We start from the raw sequence: 21,419 nt of genomic DNA on the forward strand, positions 1-21,419 counted from the left end.
TTTTTATTACAGAGGGCGAGCAGCCCTCTGACCGGACACGCTGGGCTACCGTGCCAGCGTCTGAGCCACCGAGGGCACAGAGGATAGTGCGACTGTAGGGATTTATCCCTTGCACGCTCCCCGTGGGACCCACATTCCGAACTTAACGTCCACACACTACATTCGTAGTGCCCCCGCCCATTACACTCATTACTGAAGCGGTATTTTCCGTCTCTTCTGTAACGCTCCGTTTGGAATATTCCTTCCTCAGGATTGTTTCATGTATTACTGGAAGTGCTGTACACTTCTCTTCTGAGAAGACCTCAGATAAAAAACCTGGAGAGGATTGAGATGACGTGAGCTTGGAGACCAGGTATAGGCCCTGCCCGACTTAGCCATCCTGAACCATACCGACTCGTTAGATGTCTTACATCAACAGCAAAATGTGCTGGTTGCGCATCATGCATGTACCACATTCCTCAACCATGGACCACGGATAAAATTTGAGTCCAGTTAGACGGGGACTTAATCGAAAAGTTTTCATTTCAAACACACTTGTACCATCCGGGACAATACAACGCACTGAAGTCCATGGCTTCTCACAGCCACACATTCACAGTTATCTCACAGACGACTCCTTTGCGGACCCTTGTACACTGGAACGTTTTTCCTTCTGTTAAGGTACACTTTCACTTGAGTCGGTTTTTACTATTAATTCTGATGAAACTGTATAAATTTTACACCTTTGTTACCATGTAACGCTCCCTTGGGGTATGTCTGAAATCACAAAGTTTTATTGTCATCGTGCAAGGGTGTCCAAACTCTCCCCAAAATTTGATGTCACGTATTGTTACGTTGCGAGAATGATATCTTCTACTGTTGCCTATGCAACTATTTAAATAAAAATATATTGAAACCAACGAACCCGACAATGTTTCGCAATTGCTAAAAATGGGCATTGCATTTACATCCTAAATTAACTGCCCCGCCTCTCCCCGTCCATCTTCTCTCTCCGCACATCTCCTCTTCGCCCGTCTCTCGGCCCAGTTCAGTATGCCTGTTCGTATCTCCGTACATCACCTCCTCCTTCCATCTCTACGTGCATAACCTTTTCCCCCTCTTTCTCTGTCCATTTCGTTCTGCTCCTTCTCTGTGTCCAATACTGATTGTTCAGTAAAGTATTGTATAAAAATTTGAAGTAAATCGGTAAGAACTTTTCAAGACTTTCTTTAAAAACGTTTCTCCTTTGTATATTACATACGTACGGGTATTTATCTGTTGAATGCGTGTCAAACTGAATCTTTTTTTATGACAACATACGACAACATGTGACAGAAGAACTGTCAAACTGAACGCAAAATCTATTTATTCTCTTTTCCATCCCAAAAATTCCATTATCATCCGCAATTACGAACACACATTTTATATATGTATATAAAATACATCTGGAAAGTCGATATTTGAAACCAATTTCGAAAGATCAGGATGTTTCGCATTTGATTCTAAATATCAGCCGGCTGCTGTGGCCGAGCGGTTCTAGGCGCTTCAGTCCTAGGCGCTGCTGCTACGGTCTCAGGTTCGAATCCTGCCTCGGGCATGGATGTGTGTGATGTCCTTAGGTTAGTTAGGTTTAAGTAGTTCTAAGTTCTGGGGGACTGATGACCACAGATGTTAAGTCCCATAGTGCTCAGAGCCATTTTTAAATATCGACTTTTCAGGTGGAGTATACAAAAATTTTCTTTCATACAAACCTTGTCCTGACTTGTAAACACAACAAAGACAAAAATAAATCAAATTTGCCGAGCCGTTCTTAACCGATGGTATTTCACAAATGCGGCAATTGATGTTAATTTCCGAATTTTCCGGTGGATTTTCCAAAAATTTTCTTTCGTAAAAATTTTTCTCTGACAATAACGAATAAAAAAAAGACAAACAAATCGGTCAAGCCGTTCTCAGGTGATGATCTTTCATACATACGGCAACTGATTTTTATTTACGTGGGTTAATGAAAATAACATTGTACGTTCTAAAGGACGGCCGTTTGCGTTACTGACCAGAGCCATCTCGGCTATGGGGATCGTATTCACTCAACGCTAATATTTAATTGGGCAAATATGTATTTTTTCTAATTTTCTTTGTTGTGGACTGGCAAGACAGCCAATCCACTATGACAGGTAGCCGAAAGGCACGCGTTTAAGCTCACGCAGGCTGGCGTGAGGTCTGGAAAATGACAAGGAATTGAGACTAGCAAAAAAGGTACGTAGCTTCTGGAACACTTAACCTTAATCCATAATTGGTGAACATCGGTCTGACGGTACATGCATCACAAGATAAATAGCAAATGATAATGGCGCCTTGCTAGGTCGTAGCAAATGACGTAGCTGAAGGCTATGTTAACTATCGTCTCGGCAAATGAGAGCGTAATTTGTCAGTGAACCATCGCTAGCAAAGTCGGCTGTACAACTGGGGCGAGTGCTAGGAAGTCTCTCTAGACCTGCCGTGTGGCGGCGCTCGGTCTGCAATCACTGATAGTGGCGACACGCGGGTCCGACGTATACTACCGGACCGCGGCCGATTTAAAGGCTACCACCTAGCAAGTGTGGTGTCTGGCGGTGAGACCACATTCTTGATTTGTGTTTTTGCTGTGTTAACTTAATCGCAGATTAATAGGCGTCTGTTTTGTCTGTCTCTCTTGTTACTATTTATGTATGTTTTAGACTTTGTGAGTGTGCGATTTTGCTTTAAAAGACCTTTGACAAATGTTAATTAAATTGTTTTATATCTCCAACTACCGTTACGACCTTTGAAACCGGTTTTAAAATTTTAGCGGATTTACTCTGTGCACGGCCAGCAGTAGCTCTGGTATTCTAGCAGATACACACGTGTGCCTGCTTTGATGAATAAAGGAGCAGTGTGGAGGGCATGGGTGAAGAGGTGACGGTTGCCTCTTACATTCCGTTGCTTCTGTTGCCATTCTATAGATGGTATCACAGTTATTGTGTGTTGAAATGAAATTTATCTTGAAGTGAATTTTGAAAGACGGTCCCTTATTAAATTCCTGCACGTGGAAAAATTTCATGCCGCCCTTCGGCACTAACTCGAAATTTCACGAAGTATCGGCAGTCAGTGCACGCGTGATGAGAAAAGCGACTGGCGGCGCAGTACCACAGAATGAAACACGATATGGGAGACGAGTTACGACGAAGTTAACAGCGAGTCATTTGTGGTAACTGATGGTTTACGAGCAGCAGACGGTGTTTCCGTAAGCTCTGTCAATGCTCATTATTTAAATAAAAATGTGTTAGAATAAAATAAAATAACTGTGTGTTTGACAAATAATTTCTATAACATCTCAGACCTGTATTTGTAACACTTCATGAGATACTCACTCGCGAATGTCGTTTCGCTTTCGCCAGACATTCTGAATTTCTGTCCGTAGTTTTTCGTACGGATGAGAGATTGGCTTGCATGGGCTCACAACGACGCTAGTACGTTTTAAATAAATAACCATGCTTGTAGTAAGGCAGATAAAAATTTCTTTCGAGTTTCTAAGGCGCTTTTCTGAATGCCATAAATTGTTTTCTTGTGAGTCAGTTTTGTCCCGAGTTCGTTACTATTTCTCTCTTGTAAACGTTACTTGCCATTGTTAGTGTGCGATTTTACAAGGGCGAATCGGAAAGTTAATTACCAAGAATGGGAAAAGAAATACAGTAGAAGAAGAATGGGTAGCTTTGAAAGATGAAATAGTGAAGGCAGCAGAGAATGAAGTAGGTAAAAAAAAGCACTCCGTCTTCAGGCCACAAGTGGCCCATCGGGACCATCCGACCGCCGTATCATCCTCAGATGAGGCTGCGGGTAGGAGGGGCGTGTGGTCAGCACACCGCTCTCCCGGTCGTTATGATAGTTTTCTTTGACCGGAGCCGCAACTATTCGGTCGAGTAGCTCCTCAATTGGCATCACGAGGCTGAGTGCACCCCGAAAAATGGCAACAGCACATGGCGGCCCGGATGGTCACCCATCCAAGTGCCGGCCACGCCCGACAGCGCTTAACTTCGATGATCTGACGGGAACCGGTGTACCCACTGCGGCAAGGTCGTTGCCCAGTAGGTAAAAAGAAGAGGGCTAATAGAAATCCTTGGGTAACAGAAGCGTTACTGAATGTAATTGATGAAAGGAGAAAATACAAAAAGTGCGGTAAATGAAGCAGGTGAAAAGGAATACAAACGCTTCAAAAATGAGATCGACAGGAAGTGCAAAATGGCTAGAGGACAAATGTAAGAATGTAGAGGCATATATCACTCGGGGTAAGATAGATACTCCCTACAGGAAAATTAAAGAGACCTTTGGAGAAAACGAACCACTTGCATGAATATCAAGAGATCAGATGGAAACCCAATTCCAAACAAAGAAGGGCAAAGCAGAAAGGTGGAAGGAGTATATAGATGATCTATACAATGACGATGTTCTTGAGGGCAATATAATGGAAATGGAAGGGGATGTAGATGAAGATGAAAAGGGGAGATATGATACTGCTTGAAGAGTTTGACAGAACACTGAAAGACCTAAGTCGAAACAAGGCCCCGGGAGTAGACAACATTCCATTAGAACTACTGACAGCCTTGGGAGAGCCAGTCCTGACAGAACTCTACCATCTGGTGAGCAAGATGTATGAGACAAAAGAAATACCCTCAGACTTCAAGAAAAATATAATAATTGCAATCCCAAAGAAAGCAGGTGTTGACAGATGTGAAAATTACCGAACTATCAGTTTAATAAGTCACAGCTGCAAAATACTAATACGAATTATTTACAGACGAATGGAAAAAAACTGGTAGCAGCCGACCTCGGGGAAGATCAGTTTGGATTCCGTAGAAATGTTGGAACACCTGAGGCAATATTGACCCTACGACTTATCTTAGAAAATAGATTACGGAAACGCAAACATACGTTTCTAGCATTTGTAGACTTAAATGAAGCTTTTGACAATGTTGACTGGAATACTCTCTTTCAAATTCTGAAGGTGGCAGGGATAAAATACAGGGAGCGAAAGGCTATTTACAATTTGTGCAGAAACCAGATGGCAATTATAAAAGTCGAGGGGCATGAAACGGAAGCAGTGGTAGGGAAGGGAGTGAGACAGGGTTGTAGCCTATCCCCGATGTTATTCAATCTGTATATTGAGCAAGCAGTAAAGAAAACAAAAGAAAAATTCGGAGTAGGAATGAAAACGCATGGAGAAGAAATAAAAACTTTGAGGTTCGCCGATGACATTGTAATTCTGTCAGAGCCAGCAAAGGACTTGGAAGAGCAGTTGAACGGAATGGAGAGTGTCTTGAAAGGAGGATATAAGGTGATCATCAACAAAAGCAAAACGAGGATAATGGAATGTAGACGAATTAAATCGGGTGATGCTGAGGGAATTAGATTAGGAAATGAGACGCTAGAAGTAGTAAATGCGTTTGCTATTTGAGGAGCAAAATAACTAATGATGGTCGAAGTAGAGAGGATATAAAGTGTAGACTGGCAATGGCAAGGAAAGCGTTTCTGGAGAAGAGAAGTTTGTTAACATCCAGTATAGACTTAAGTGTCAGGAAATCGTTTCTGAAAGTATTTGTATGGAGTGTGGCCATGTATGGAAGTGAAACTTGGACGATAAATAGTTTAGACAGGAAGAGAATGGAAGCTTTCGAAATGTGGTGCTATAGAAGAATGCTGAAGATTAGATGGGTGGATCACATAACTAATGAGGATGTACTGAATAGAACTGGGAAGAAGAGAAATTTGTGGCACAACTTGACTAGAAGAAGGGATCGGTTGGTAGGACATGTGTTGAGGCATCAAGGGATCACCAATTTAGTTATGGAGGGCAGCGTGGAGGGTAAAAATCGTATAGGGAGACCAAGAGACGATTACACTAAACAGATTCTGAAAGATTTAAGTTGCAGTGGGTATTGGGAGATGAAGAAGCTTGAACGGGACAGAGTAGCATGGAGAGCTGCGTCGAACCAGTCTCTGGACTGAAGACCACAACAACAATAATTACCAATACAGTGTGTTCGGGAATTCCCGTTATAAACTTTTAGGACTTGGAGTGAGTAGATAATATTTTGTACTGGAAGCCATGTCCGGAAACGTAGCGTTGCTGTGGTACAACCATTTGAAAACATGTTGGTAACGCAACCACTTTTAAAAATACTTGATGAGGCGTGACCCAGTGTATCACTTATTTTACAATTCCAATCATTAATGGACAAAGAAAATCCTCGTTTACTCGTTGACGGGTTCTCCTCGAATTGATGCATTACGGCTCCTTCCAATTTGGGTGGGTGACTTCTCTTGGAACACCGTAGTCATGCCTGCTGACGGTGAAGGTACGCTTTCTCGAAGCCGATGTGTAACTGTGACGAAAAGTGTATGCTATGGAGTCGGCCGTTGTTGAGAACGATTGAGCCGTGGAAAAATTTGCTGTTTTGAAGAGCGCGCCGCAGCACGTTGTGTAAAGCAGTCGCCTTCCGTTTCTGGCGGTGGCGCCGCTGTGGCAGTCGCTGCTTTGGTGTCTCCCTCTGGTGGGAAAGGGGAAAGGTTGCCTGTTCACGTGCATTTAAGGGGTGCTATGAGATCGCCAGTTGGTCAGTCTGAGTCAGAGTCTGGTCAGTTGGTCAGTCGGAGTGAGGCTAGGTCAGTTTCGCGTCACCAGTTGCTCGTCTGTCTCTCGTTCGTATTTGTGCGGGAGTTAGTGTCTGTATGTCGTCGGAGTGCGAGTATGTCAGTCGTTTGGATCAAACTTTAAGCCCAAAAATGAGAGTCTTGCCACTCCGCCAGTAACAGAACTCAGCTAGTGGTCTCCCGGTCGGGGCTGAGTTTCTGCATCTGAGTCTGCGCGTTAGGCCGCCAGTCTGCTAGAGTTGCTCGAGCAGCGGTCATTGGCGGTTGGACCGGTCGGTTGGTCGGTCGCCCACTGAGACACGAGATGACTTGTCCGCCTTGAGCGTCGGCGCATGTGAGGTCCCCACGTCAGTCCAGTGGGTCGCGCCGAAGGGCGCCACTAGAAAGGGGTATTGGCTTCGCGGTCGACGCGAGAGCAACAGGAGTCAAACCACGACATCGGGCTGGCCGGTGACATCGGGCTGGCCGGTGCGAGCTGCGACGCCGTGAGACGGGAGATCGGCGCGCCTTCCTCCGTCCGTTGAAGCGGCTGGCAGCGGACGGTTCGGGAGAGCGTTTTGGGGGTGCTGCGCCAGGTCTTCGCCAGAAATCGCAGTTTATTAGAAGTTAAGTGATTGGAGATATGTTGTTTCATTTACTTGTTAAATTCTACTTGATTTCTTGGTGAGATCACCAGCCACTTTGTTTTGGGATCGTCCCACCATTCTTCTCCGTTTGCCCACCCATGGGAAGGTGGTTATTTGTGAATTGGGTCGTCCGTTTCTCCCTTTTCTTGTTGGGGAGGGTTAGAGGAATCGGCGGTTCGGGTTGTTCAGTAATCCCCCTGTCAATCTGCCATACGTTAATAGTTGCCTCTGTCATGTTTGTCGGAGTCGGTGTTAACAAATTTATAGAATTTAGGTGTAAAGGCCGAATTGCTGAAATTTGTTTTTATTTGCCTATCATTATGCGAGTCTGTATATCTGTAATGTAGAGCATGTTGTACATTTTATGTACGTCTGAATTTCATGAGTTTTATTTAAATAGTCATTTTTATAAAGTTGCCACCCTTCCACCGTAAGAGTCCTTTTAAAGACAAATTGCACTTTCGGTGGCAAATAATTTCTTTGTGTGAGTGTTTGTACCATTTCCATGCCTTTTACGGGGTGCATAGTTAATATGTTTGTGTCAGTTGTTAAAATTTTTAGTTTAAAGTAATCTGGTGTGTTGCAGATTTGCACCAGTGTAGTCTTTCAGAGGTTGTTGTGAGAGGTCGTGACTACGGCCGTGTTGAAAGGGAGCGGCAAGCTTCTCAGCCCGAATGCTCATACTGTCAATATTGTTCTTTCTGCCTCGAAATAAAATTGTAACTTGGTATTTCGAGAGTGCTTTTCTGTTTATAACTTTCAAATCTGTTTTTGAAAAGGCTTTTATGAATAAAATTCCAATTTGTCAAAGGTAATTTCATTTTCATCAGTTGGTCCCTGGCAACTGTTTCCACGTACACCTAGTGTGATGAAATGTGTTAACGTTCTTAATTAATCGCTAGTAAATAAAGTAAATTATTTAAGAAAATGTTTTGAAACACATTAACTTGAATTCTTTAAGAAAAGGTTTTGAAAGCAAATACACGGTTTATTACTAGTAGCAGCTCTTTCATTACCGTGAGCTTCGCCATTCTGAAGGATCATACCGGTGTGTTCTGAGGACGTGTACTCAGCCAGGTTGCTCTAACACTCACAGACGTGTGGATGAGGTTTGAACCATGTCAGAGGTACGACAGACGTCAAACCATTGCACGTTAATCGCTGTCCTATAGGAACTTCTTCAGCGAATCAAAAACCTGGAAATCACTAGGGGCGAGGTCCAACATGTATGATGCGTGGTCCAGACTCTCCCAGTGAAATGACTGGAGCTTGTCAGCGGTCCTGAATGCTACACGTGGCCTTTTTGAGGAGGATAACCACGTTCTCTACATAGAGAATCACTCGACGTTTCTTCCGTATGGCAGCCAGCAGTCATGACAGTGCGGAACCGTAACTGTCGACATCGATAGTTGGACCTAGTGGCATGAAAGCCAGCAGGAGCGGTCCAAAATAGTCCCAGAAGTCCGTTGATATCACTTTTCCAGCTGACGGCGCTGAGCGGAAACTTTTGTTTTTTTCCACAGACGAACTCCAATGTTTCCACATCATGTTCTGCTGCTTCGACTCTGGCGTGAAATGCAGTATCCGCATTTCATCGCCTGTAACAATCCGGCCCAGGAAACTGTCACTCATACGGCGTCTTCAACAACTGACGACAGCGCCGCGCCATGGAGCAACCAGCAGATAAGGCTAGTCTGCTACAAGAAAGATCCACCGCTGGGAATAGATACGTTGACTTCGCATTTACAGAAGCAGTTTGGCAGAAAAAATAAGGGCAAAGGCTTTCTTATTCACCCTCGAAATTATCTCTGTTTTCCGAAACAGAGCCGGCCGCTGTGGCCGAGTGGTTGTAGGCGCTTCAATCCAGAACAGCGTGCGGCTGCTACGGTCGCAGTTTCGATTCCTGCCTCGGGCTTGGATGTGAGTGATGTCCTTAGGTTAGTTAAGTTTAAGTAATTCCAAGTCTAGGGGACTCATGACCTCAGATGTTATGTCCCATAATGCTTAGAGCCATTTGAACCATTTGAACCGAAACAGAATTTGGCGTGCAATCTGGGCTACCCACCCCGCGACCACTCTTAGCGGATCTTGCTGCCCGTCGAAGCCCACCTGTAACAATGCCCTCGCCCTTTCGTTGGTCACCTCCGAGAATCTGATCTGCAAGTGGTATCTTTTCCTCGCGGCATCCATCCTGTTCAGCATAGAGACCCTAGCACACAGAATTCCACGGCTCAGGAACTTTTATTTGCACTGACGAGACAAAACATCATGCCCAGCTGCTCAATGGCGTTTTCGTCCACCTTCTGAACTCAATACAGTAGTTATTTTGAGTGGCATGGATACGACAAGTCCTTGGTAGGTTTTTCCAGGTGTATGGTATCGGATGTCTACACATAGGTCACGTAATACCTGTAAAATACTAGCCAGTCGTTTGTCGGTGCGTAACAGGCGTCAAATAGTGCTCCATATGTGTTCTGTCAGGTTCATATCAGAGTCGCCAAAGTATCAACATTAGTTTACTATCATGCTCACCGTAGCGCTGTAGTTCTGTCTTTATGAACAGACATTGTGTCCAAAGCTGTCATCGCTTTTATGGAAGACACCAAACATGAAGAAATGCAGGTAGTTAGCAATAATGTTTACTCTGACTCAAATCTGTAACACATCGCCAGCTACCCTGTTTTACAGAATGGGCGCGTCTCCGACTACCACGATATGTGATGGGGTGTGGACGACAGACACTTTATCACATACTTGTGGTTTCACCGCCCTTAAACCACATTCTGTTCACATTTACAACAGTAGCATGCGAACAGTCGACCATCTTCACCGTTTCCGAGAAGATCGTCTCCAGGCGCCGGGCCATAACTGTTTGCCCTTTGTTAATGTCGCTTACGCCAGTGCATTTCCGTATTTGCGGCCATATCGTCGCTGGGATGATTCTCGATTCGTCTCTGCTCCGCTTTCAAAGCGACACTCTGTTGCCCCTACCTATGAGTTTTATGCAACCCCCAGTGCCTTCAAAAACTGCACACGAGATTTTCACATTCTCTTGCTCAGCATACATTAACTGTTAGTTAGATAGAAAAAAAAAGGAATAGGAACTTTCTGTGGGAAATGTAATGTAGTTAAAATGTGTATTGGGATGCATTTCCTCTGGAGGCTATGGTTTTCAAGTTATTAGAGAAAAACGGGTTTCCAGGTCACTTTTGTACGTTTTTCTTGAAGAACTCGCCAACTGTAGCCTCCAGTGGAAATGTACCCCAATAAAAAATTTAACTACATTAAATATCCTACTAAAGGGCCCTGCTTATTTTTACTGTAGTACTAATAGTTTGCACATAGCGAGTGAGAGAATACGAAAATCTCGCATATGGTTTTTGAAGGCATTGTGGATTGCACAGGAGCCATAGGTTGAGACAACTGAATCAGCCTCTACACTTCCTTTACCGTGTCACATGCCCGCACCGACACCGGGTGGCATTCAGCCTCGTTTTGGATATAGCGTTGTCGTTCATCAGCGTATTTTTGAAAATGAACTAAAGCATCCCACTAGCTGACAGTGTAGTTTTGACATGGTGGCCGTGGAAATTTTCTCGCGTGGCCGATAATTACATGGAGTAGAATGGGACCTCTCTGCTACTGACTCTTACTAGCGAGCTAAACAAGGGTATAATGTCGGCTATTGTGCATCAGTTGGTTCGCCCACAGTTCTCTTCAGATGATGTGTACGTTAGGTAGGACAGTAAACGACCCATCTGCTTCCGAATTGTGTCAAAACTGTTTGAGGAACTTCTTCCAGATATGAAGGCACAGGTGTTGTTCCTCACTCTACTTGACGTCAGCCCTGTTCAGCACATTTATTGCGCCATCAGGTAAGATGTGCACCTCTCGGATCTCAGCAGTGGAGTACGAATAGTTTTTTTTGTTTGGGGTGGTGGGAGTGAATGGTAAGAAATATATTCACCGATTTCGTTTAGTATGAGTTAGGCAAGCAATTTTCATCAAAATCCATAATAATCCTCTATCTGATAGTGTGGACAGGTGTGTTAGACAGTTGGTGCTACATTGTTCTACGAAGAGAAACAATTCATTAATATTAAAAACCGTAAATATGGTCGACGTTTATACGTTCTGCTTATTGGAAGCGAGACAAAATATTTTTTTTTTCAAACTATTAAAATTTTCTAAAGGACCGTTTTGGTAGGCGCATTGGCTGCTAGCAGTTCGTTTATTACAAGGTGACTTAATTGCTTCCTCAGCTGTATACATATAACTAATTTGACTCTGGCTTGTTAAAATACACTGTTTCCCAACGTTCGGATGGTATTAGAATTGACAGAACTACATAAACTGGTTGGTTACAAGATGAAACATCAAAAATTTCAGTGGGTAGCAGGCGCAGGCAGTGTACACGGGCACTGTGAGCCACAGGTGTGAACCTTTGATGAAAAATCAAGAGATGTCCACAGAAGACAAGTGGTGTAGGCTTGAATGTACCCGGTGGGAAGCCCATGCCATCTAACAGACCAACTGACGTAATGATATAGAAATCGATGGCGCCGACAGTGGATGCCCTAACCGTGAAACCGTATGTTCTTGGAAACAGTTACGTTTTTCTAATTTTGAAAAAGACATCAGATTGCTTGCTTGAAAAATAGTTCTACTTTGAGACGACTTACGAACACGAATTTAAATTTACGTTAGAGAGGAATATCAATCGGCCAGAGATGAATGTTTTATTATTTTCTTTTGTTAAAGAAGACAGTCTTTTGTTTCCTTTTAGACTCCAAACATTTACATGTAATTTACAAACTTAGCATCCTTTCCATAGTTTGGGAAACAAATTCTTTCACTTCAATTTTCCCCACTCTGTTCAAATGGTTCAAATGGCTCTGAGCACTATGGGACTCAACTGCTGAGGTCATTAGTCCCCTAGAACTTAGAACTAGTTAAACCTAACTAACCTAAGGACATCACAAACATCCATGCCCGAGGCAGGATTCGAACCTGCGACCGTAGCGGTCTTGCGGTTCCAGACTGCAGCGCCTTTAACCGCATGGCCACTTCGGCCGGCCCCCACTCTGTGATGATGAACATGAGGGAGGAGTGGACCAGTGAGTCTCGACTACGTCACCGTTGATCTGGGTAAGTTTTAAGACGTCACAAGGTGCAGATTAACCTCTTAGAGGATGCTGGTGATACTGGAACTATCGTTATCAATAGGACGAAGCAAATAACTTCCTCAAACATGTCTTTAACCATACCACAAAAATGGCTCTGAGCACTATGCGACGTAACTTCTGAGGTCATCAATCGACAAGAACTTAGTACTAATTAAACCTAACTAACCTAAGGACATCACACACATCCATGACCGAGGCAGGATTCGAACCTGCGACCGTAGCGGTCGCTCGGCTCCAGTCTGTAGCGCCTAGAACCGCACGGCCACTCCGGCCGGCAACTATACCACGTTCACCAATAACTTGTTTTTCAGTAGGGGATACATTAAATGGTTGTACTCCAGTCGTAATGGTTGGCAGCATTTCGAGTTCTACATGAAGCCAGTACAGGTTATATCTGTTGGAGGACGTAACACGTATCTCTTAAAGATGGGAGAGTCGCTTTACATTCTCTTGATTGCATCTTCGATCAGTCTCATTCAGAAAGAGATCTAGAATTTCAAAGAAATCTTTCTTAAATTCTCGCTCATGAGAGAATTCTTTCAGGAATAGACGATCCTTCAATCTCGCTAATATTTTTCTTGACCTTGAGATGTTTAGATCTTTCTGGCTTAGGCGCTTAGAACTATTAGACACACAGCACACTGACGCTAACACATACACACAGGTACATGCATCACGCGCAGACACTAAATTTCCGTTTTCGACACGGTCAGTTGATGACATTATCTAAGAAATAAATCGAAATAGTCCCGACCGCTGATTACTATTTTCGAGATTTTTCCTCTTGCTTATAACGCGAATGCCGGAACAGGAAGTCCCCTGCCAAATATTCCCAAATGGGACTCCCTCTGCCCTCCTGTCAGCCTGCTGGCACGTTTGGCTGGAAAGAACCGCGGCTTTTTAGTGCGACGGTCCTCAAGCAGTAAGTTCTGCTCCTTGGAGTGGAGAGTGTAAAGTGAAGAAAAAAGTGTTTAAAATATTCTTTGGCGTTTTATAACAGCGTATCAAATGCTTTCGCACTCCTAACATTCACAAGAGCTGCTTTTAGAACCTTCACACAACGTTTCTCTCCAGCTGTATTAAAGTTTAGATTCAGCAGAGTTTACGCCAGTAATTTTCATAGTCCAGATACTTCAGTAATGATTTCCACACGTCGCGCGGAGTGACCGCGCGGTTTAGGGCGTCATGTCACGGACTGCGCGGCCTCTACTGCTTGAGGTTCAAGTTCTCCCTCGGGCATGGGTGTGTGTGTTGTTCTTAGCATAGGTTAGTTTAAGTAGTGTGTAAGTCTAGGGACCGATGATCTAAGCAGTTTGGTCCCTTAGGGATTCACACACATTTGAACATTGCCGCACAATAAAAGGTCTCTAACTTTTCGAGCCGCTTCGTGTAGCCATGCAGGACTGACCATCTTTCGCCTGTAATTAAGGTCTATGCCGCACGTGGCTCGGTGGTTCAATAATGAACTGTGTTCACTGAATTATGTTTAAGTAAATCTGATTCGTTCCGGTAATGTTAAGAACAGTTCAGCCTTTGGTGATTATTTGACCCTACCATCGTTAAGAATTTTTTGTCTGAAATATTTTTGGTTGCAAAAAAAATTATGGGTAAAGTTTCGATGCCCGGCTGGGTATATTAATCCTTATGACGGAGGAGGGCAAGGGCTTACCGCCACCAATAGCGCGAAGCCTAGTGAAACAGTGTGATGGTCAAGGTACGTTGAAGACAACTTTGTTATTGCTGTGAACCTATCATCCCTCTGATTGATTGTAATGACCGAATAGAATCTTCAGTATACTTGAAGCGCTTGAATCACAAATGATATAAACTAGTCGCGCAAGAAAGTAATAAATTGAACATGGAGTATGGTAAATTAGAGTCCAAAAAACAAAATAACAAAATTAGAATCAAACACAATTGTGAAAATTAATCGGATTTCAAAATGAGTCGGTTTTCAAATTTCGATTCTAATGAAAGAACATCTACATACATGTTTCAGTTGGAAGCAGACTGTCGTTTATCTTTAATCAGAGCTTCAAAGTCGGGTTCGATTGAGCTCAATTTATCTCTCAAGTTATTATTAAAATTAAGTCTATTTCTGTATTTATTTTTAATGTACACCAGCTCAGAAAACCCACTTTCACACACGTAAGTAGCAACAAATAGCACCAAAAATCGGACTGCTTGCTTAAAAAGAGAAATGTTTTCTGTTTTTGTTCCCATTAAAAAAACAGTTTTATTTTTGTAAACGTCTTCCATTGGAGTGTTACTAGTCATGTTGGTGATTACTTCTTGCGGTATTTTTTCTGAAAGTGGATTTCTCATCCAGTTCTTCGGAAAAGTAATTTTCAAACACTTTTGTATAATTATGTATAATAATATCTCGAACTAAATAGTTCGTAGTAGCTAGTTTATTGTCTTCTAAAAATGATGTAAGAGTAAGGAATGCGAAAACATATAGTTCAGTACTTTTGAACTATAAAAGTCAATTTTCTATTAAAAAACGATAGTTTTCTAGCTGCTAAGAACAGTTGTGCCTCGTCCTTGTAGGCCCAAATTAAAAATGTGAAACCTGTAAAAGACACGAGTTAAAAAGGCGATTCTTCAGAACCACTTACCATCAGAAAAGAAATTGTTCATGTCATTGTTTTCGTCACCGAGAAACATAATAAACCTCGGACCTCAGTTCGAATACACGGTTTAAAATCTTGCTGCGATAGAATCATCCTACTTCTTTGTGAGGAAGCAAGCTGTTAAATTTACCCCCTGTATCTTCAAACAATAGCATGAATTGCCCTGAGTTTAGAGCCCTTGAGTTGAAGTTTATACCCTTTACAGTGTCTGTCAAAATAATATGAAGACTCGCGGGCATATCCTTACAAGTCAATGTTTCTCGGTGTATCGTACAGTGTGCTCTTAGAGAATCAGGTGTAGCTTACTTTACTTTTGCTACCAGCCTTGTTAAGGGACCATCTGTGCAAATACCGACACTTTTTTGCCAAGGAAGGAATACCTGCTTTTTACAAATAAAGATCAATGATACTGAAAATGTTTTCTACTGTAGCAAGTGACTCAAGCGATTTGCAAAATAAAACCCATCCCTTATATCTTCGTGGTGGACAAAAAAATACAAAAAGGAGGAACTACGCCATATTTGTGACATCGGTACTATCACCTAGTTGAAGAGCGAATTAAGTGCACTCTTGCACCTGCAATAACAACGTTTCTATCGAAGAAACGCTGTTATTGCAGGTGCACACATCTTCAATTCTTCTTTTTACCATGTTGTGGGTAAATTTTTTGTTTTTTGGTCTATTTTTGCCTCAAAACTGCTTGAACCATATCTCTAGCCGCGGTCGGTAAGAGGGACTCACCAAGTGTGTGACGTTTTCTTCCTTTGCAAATCTAAAACTAACCAAGTATGAGGCTTTTATCAAGCTAGTATCAGTGATGACAAAATTTGCCCTGCATTTCGATTTCTCCCGACAGAATGCAGATTTCCTTTGAAAAAAGTCAATGGGTTTACCATCTAGCTCACAGCGCTTTGAAATTTGATAACCTTTTGATGAAGGGGGCTTCATGCTTTGCTTTGAAAGTGTTTCTAAGCATACCACGCGTTGGGGAACCGGGTTTTCACTCTAAAACCAAACTAACTAATTTTCAGGATACTTGCTGTTAGGTGTTATTTTAAGTTTTATAACTGCATTCTTGGATGTAGAAATAGGTTCCTGGCTTAAAAATCCGTTCATGGTTAACTTAAAACAGAATTACGTGTAAATCATAATTAAGTTAACTTCAGATCATAGTTATAGTAGTCAAGAATCAACGTGTTGTAAAACGCACAATCTGGTTCCAGATGCAAGAAGCTCTTTCCTCATTACGATGCCATTTAATATAACGACCAGCAAAGCGACATTAACCATTCACTGCCTAATGACTGCTGCAGCGCAGAAATTCGTACATGTCTGAAGTTGGAAATAGTTGCAAAGGGCCAAGAAAACTTTCGAATAACCGCCGACAAGAGCCTCTCAAAATATCTTCAACGTCAAAACAAATGAATCATTCCCTGCCAATGCAGCGAAAACTGATGAAGGGACGGGTGTGGAGGGTACAGTACGATCTTCCTGCGTACGTTTCGAAGCAAACATTCCGTCGTAAATCCGTTTTTTATGTTGTACAGATGCTTCTTTTATCAATCAGTGTTATTTCTATTATTTTACTTTAAAACTAGGTAATATAAGAGAGTAATTGTAATTATATCGGTACGTGTTTTGTTTACTTGTAAACGTACCACCTGTAAACGTACCCAGTCATAATCCATATGGGATGGCCGTATGTACGGGGAACTATTGGAAATCCTATATTCCATTGCGATGACATCGTGTCTCGTATTCCCCAGGCAGAAGAACTCGGTGCACAGTATGTACTAGCCCACGATTATTTTTCATGTAACCTTGTAACGGCGTCACCATGCCACGGATCATAGCGCTGTCAGGATACCATTAAGTGTACAGTTTCTCTCCAAGTTAACGTTGTGTGGATAAGTACTCCAAGGTATTTTACGGTAAATGCTGTTTCCAGCGGTTAGTCATTAATAGTGGAGCTGTGCAGTAGTGGATTTCTTCTACTATGCATGTACAATATTTTACATTTATTTACGTTTAATGTCAACTGCCAGAGCCTACACCATTCGTCGACTCTCTGGAGCTCATTCTGCAAATCGTTACTATCTTTGCTACAGGCAACAGTATCATCTGCGAATAGCCTTAGAGAGCATCTACCAGATCATTTATATATATTGTAAACAATAACGGTCCGTCCCTGGGGAACTCCAGAAATTGCTTTTACGTCTGTCGATTTTGTTCCGTTAAGAGGGACGTGTTGAACCCTGCTCCGATAATCGATAATCTCGTATTTTTTACGCTAAAAGGCAGTGCGGGACGGTGTCATATGCCTTCCTGAAGTCAAGGCACACGGCATCAACATGATAGACATATGGATAACCGCAAAGGTAAGAGATGTCGACTCTTGGAAACCAAGGTCGTATGTTCGCCAATAGAAGCGATCTAATTGAGGCCAAGGCGGAGGGGCGGGGGGGGGGGGGGGATTTGCATCACAGTTCTATCTTCTTTATAGTAGAGCTGATCACCTCCATTAGAAGACTAACGTACAGCTGGAAGGTGTCGTCTGTTGTTTTCTCGATATCCCAGTTTTATGCCGTTAATACGGCTGCATGAATCAGATAGCGCAAGCAAGTTGCAGACTGTTACATGTGTTGCTACACACGACAGTTTTTAAGTGTTACAATTCTACCATGGAGTTCCCAGGATATGACATAGTGCAACATTTGTATAACAGAATTTTTGAGAACATCACTTCTCTGAGCCAAATGATGGTGACTCTGCCCACGCAGATATATCCGTATGACTTGTTTATTGTGCTTACTTTTGTACTTCCGCGATAAGAGCTGCATGGTGATGAGTAGGGCACAGGAATGGTAATAACTCTTTCAATTCGGCTTTTAGGCACTTCCGAAGCAAGAAAGGCATGCTCGCTTCGACTATGCTAATTTCAGAGCGTGCGCTTCGAAACACACAATGCCACGGAAGGCAAGCAGAATACGTTTCTCGTCCAAAGAGAAATGCTTGATATAACATGTCTGATTCCTGCAAACAGGAAAGGGCCCTCATTCAGTTACAAACAATTTTCCGAATTTGGACACGAAAACTTTTGTCCCTCTTCCTTCTCGGGAAACAGAAATTCAATCTGACTGTGGTAGCTCTCGCCCAGCCTCCGAATATGAATTTAGCGCTGTATCGGAATTCCGTCCTGGCGTAAACCGTTCCTTGCAAACGATCTCGCTAACAATATTCGCGTGCGAATTATAACTTCTCCTCCCTACAGAATACTCCATTTGAATCACGTTGTCGTTCTTCCCTATCCACTATCACCTCTTTTTTTATTTCTCAGAAGCGCTAGCGAATGTCTGAAACGAATCGCAGCCACTCCACATTGTAAATGTACAAAGAGTGAGACGGTGAATATCTGATTAAAACATTGAACTCGTGGGTAGGAGAACTGGGCTGTACATACCCGCTTACTAACTTGCTAAAGAAATGAATGTGGTGTACCTACGTTGAATTTTCCTGGCAGATTAAAACTGTGTGCCGGACCGAGACTCGAACTCGGGACCCTTTCCTTCTCGAGCAAGTGTTCTACTATTTTTTTCTTTTTTGCTGATCTCATTTTGTTCGTTACATTTGTGCGGGGCGGACGTACCATGACACCTGTTCAAGTCCATTGTTGATCTGTTCACTCAGTTTCTTGTTACACAGGGCAGCTAACCGTCTGACCGAACACGCTGAGCTACCGTGCCGGCATTGAATGTGTTACACAAGCACGACTCACGAGCCGTTCTCACAGCTTTAATTCTGCCAATACCTCGTATCCTACCTTCCAAACTTCACAGAAGCTCTTCTGCAAAGGTCCTGAGTTCGAGTCTCTGTCCGGCACACAGTTTTAACCTGCCAGAAAGAGTGAAAATCTCATAAAAATTATTCACAATATATTTTGTTTTTTAAAAAATGTCAGCACAATAGATTCACTAAATAATTTTCTTACAGAAGAGCAACTGAACTTCTCCGACAGTCTGTATGCGTTACAGTCTTTCAGGATATAAAGAATACACAGGACAATGTTGATATTTCTATATTGCAACAACTCCATGTGATCCACGTATTCTATAGATAATACAAAGTGATGCTCTCATTTACTAAATCACGGAATTTTATGATTAAGCACTACAGAAGGACAACTTATGCTCAGAATCCATGAATGTTTCACACAAGAGGAACGTTTAAATCCATTACAATCTAGCATAAACTTAAGGGATACTGCTAAACGATTATCTTAACTAGTAATCGTTCTACAGTAAGCGGACGACTTAGTGATACCTGCTAAGAATAAAAACCGGGACTGTGCCTTGGACTAAGTGCAAAGAAATGTTGACATTGTGGTAAATGGATCGGGATAGGTATGGATGTGATGCCCGATAAATGCCGTAGGGCTGTCTTTACTGGATACTGCAGAGGCAGTTCCATTGCTGATTAATAACCACTGTATTTAAGCACCTACTCATGATAAATTTCTGGGTATGCTGCTACACATTCGACTGATATGGCATAGACGTATCAACAAAGGTGCGTAAGAGAATTAACATCCTAGAAGCACTGTCCTGCACTGACCACGGAACTTACACCAGGACCATCTTATATCTGTACATGCGGTTAGTAAGGAACGAGATGGAATATGGCTGGATATAATATAACTCCAATCCCACGCACTGTTCAAGATTCTAGACCATATTCAGTCAGTAGCTCTGCGTATTTTTGGAGGTTGAATTAAAACTACACCCACGTCTGCTACGCAAGCGAAATTGGCAAATGATCCCCACTGGTTAGAAGATGTAACCTCATCCATGTTGAGGGTCAGATTCTCTATCAGTCGTTAGAAGGATAACTAAAGCGAAATTGGCAAATGATCCCCACTGGTTAGAAGATGTAACCTCATCCATGTTGAGGGTCAGATTCTCTATCAGTCGTTAGAAGGATAACTAAATCTGATACAGAATAAGGCACACGGGATGAAGAAACCCAAGACGCTATAATCGGCATCATACACACGATCCAGTTACATTAATCTGACCACTGCCTGTCTTGGACGTTAACGTGAAATGGGTACTCACGAACGGAAGGTGGCAGAAGTAGCACTGGGGGGGGGGGGGGGGGAGGGGGAAGGGGGGAGGGGGAGGGGGGGAAGGATATATAAATCGTGTGTGGGGAAGCAGTGCAGAAATGGAGCGATTCATCTGACATACAAAAAGGTATGATCATTGGCTTTCGTGTCATGGGTAGAAGCATATCCGAAATAGTTAAGTTTGTGAACTGTTCGCCTGCTGCCGTGCTTAAAGTATAGTGTTTGTGGTAAAATCGCGCTGTCCAAAACTGACACCAAGGCAACTGTGGTCCACCAAGGGCCACAGATGACCGGGGTGAAAGGTGGCAGCAGAAATGTGTACGGACGAATAGACGTGCAACTGTTGAGCAACTGACCGCTCAGATTCATACATACTGACTGCTGTTCATCCACGACAAAGGCTGGAATTTACGTGCCGGTACCGTATCTGGACGTCCAGATGGTAGTTTGCGTGTAAGACGTGAAATGCCTGAAAGCAAACACCTTGCAAAAAGGAGGGAGCGTTATGATCCGGGGAATGTTTTCGTAGGATTCCCTAGGTGGTCTTGTCATTATGGAACGCACAATGGATCAACACACGTATGCACCTTGAACTGTGAATTTACTTTCAAAATCTTTTCGTAAGGAATTTACTTTATTTAAGAGCGATTCATCAAGAACATTAACACATTTAATCACACTAATTGAGCCTGGAAGTCGTTGCCAGGGAGTAACTGATGAAAATGAAATTACCTTTAACAAATGGGAATTTTATTCATAAAAGCCTTTTCAAAAACAGATTTGAAAGTTATAAACAGAAAAGCACTCTCGAAATACCAAGTTACAATTTTATTTAGAGGCAGAAGGAACAATATTGACAGTATGAGCCTTCGGGCTGAGAAGCTTGCCGCTCCCTTTCAACACGGCCGTAGTCACGACCGCTCACAACAACCTCTGAAAGGCTATACTGGTGCAAATCTGCAACACACCTGATTACTTTAAACTAAAAATTTAACAACTCACACAAACACATTAACTATGCACCCCGTAAAAGGGATAGAAATGGTACAAACACTCACACTAAGAAATTATTTGCCACCGAATGTGCAATTTGTTTTTAAAAGGACTCTTACGGTGGAAGGCTGGCAACTTTATGAAAATGACTATTTAAATAAAACCCATGAAATTCAGACTTACATAAAATGTCTAACATGCTCCACATTGCACA

The 21,419-nt window shown here is 42.7% G+C and overlaps 1 pseudogene; it reads right to left on the reverse strand.

The window, feature by feature from the left end:
* Positions 1-3,962: 3,962 nt before the first annotated feature.
* Positions 3,963-4,080, reverse strand: LOC124709238 (annotated as a pseudogene).
* Between the last annotated feature and the right edge of the window lie 17,339 nt (positions 4,081-21,419).

The sequence above is a fragment of the Schistocerca piceifrons genome, chromosome 7, assembly GCF_021461385.2.
Source record: "Schistocerca piceifrons isolate TAMUIC-IGC-003096 chromosome 7, iqSchPice1.1, whole genome shotgun sequence".
NCBI classification, from domain to species: domain Eukaryota; kingdom Metazoa; phylum Arthropoda; class Insecta; order Orthoptera; family Acrididae; genus Schistocerca; species Schistocerca piceifrons.